Genomic DNA, 1,416 nt, shown 5'->3' with positions numbered 1-1,416 from the left:
AGAACGGGGCGTTGCTGGACTTCAGAACAGGAGGAGGGTTTCTTTGTCTAAAAATAGTACAGCTTTCCATGCAGATGCCCTATTTGGTCGAGGCAAAGTCAGTCAGTGCTCAGTTATATTCCATCTGACAGAAAAGGAGCACTAAGCTCTACACAACGCCTATGTAAAACAGTGTGCTTTTTGTAATATTGATGACCCATATTAGTCCTACTTTATGTATAGTCTGTAAGGTCGAGTTCAGGGTTTTGGAAAATTTACTGGTGTATTCATACTGTTCAACCAGTACTTCTATATTTATTGTATTCTTCTGTTTGGACAACTATTTCATTTTTTTTTTTCAGAATTGCATAATGATTTGAGGTGTAAATAAATAATTTGGACAGTTCTTAATCATTATTCCTCCCACACTGTTCAAAATACTAAACAATGTCTTTGTTACCTTGGTTGATAAAGCGCACTTTTTGCTACTAGGGTTTGGTTTTTGTTTTTTAACCTTGGCCACTGGCTACGTTTGCACCATTTGGCAACAGGATAGGGGTAGGTATGTCAACTTTCCTTTTAAAAAGGAACTTTCTGATTTTAAGAAACAAAATAAAGTGTCTAATTTAAAATCGGATTTGAATTAAATGGTTATGAAATCACTGGACACGGAAGACGATTAGGGCCACTGGAAAAAAAAAAAGTTAACTGATTTTAAAATTTTATTTCAGTTTAGTATCAGAAAAAAAGTCAGAATTCTGAGAAAAAAGTCAGAAGTCTGAGATTAAAGTCAGAATTCTGAGAACAAAGTCAGAATTCTGACTTTTTTTCCCATATTAAACTGAAATAAAATTTAAAAATCAGTTAACTTTTTTTTTTCCAGTGGCCCTAATCCTCTCACGTGGGACACACACAATAAAAGGCAAAAAGAAATTCATAATGTCCGTTGGGTGGAAGATAATGCCGAGAAATGTCCCTTGTTTTTCACAGAGTTGGCAACCCGGCAATAGTTCAAAGATTGGATCAAAACAAACTGAAGCATGGCACTAGTAGCATCTCACAGAGGGCCTGTTTAACATCTTCCTCCAGCTTATTTACATCAAATTAACATATAGACAGTGGTTTAAAGTAACAGAGTTAATTTACTTGACTACTGCACCTAAGTAGTATTTTTAATTATCATTACTTTACTTGAGTATTTTTTAGAGGTGTTGCAGAATCTGCAGCACTAGTGGTTCTATGGGTCAATACATCTGAAAAGTACAAGGTTCTTTAATAATACTCTGAAAATTACACAGAAATGTACTGATGTTAGGAAATTCAATTTGTATTTTTTAATACTCAAGTATTTTTAAAAACATGTACTTTTGAATACTTAAGTATTTTCACAAGTGAGTACTTGAATACTTTAACTTGAGTAGATGTTTGATCAAGTAA

This window comes from Cyprinodon tularosa, unplaced genomic scaffold (genome assembly GCF_016077235.1).
Source record: "Cyprinodon tularosa strain WSP-4 unplaced genomic scaffold, ASM1607723v1 ctg304, whole genome shotgun sequence".
Classification (NCBI taxonomy): Eukaryota; Metazoa; Chordata; class Actinopteri; order Cyprinodontiformes; family Cyprinodontidae; genus Cyprinodon; species Cyprinodon tularosa.
The sequence above is the reverse complement of the archived record's forward strand: the minus strand, read 5'-3'. Positions refer to the sequence as shown.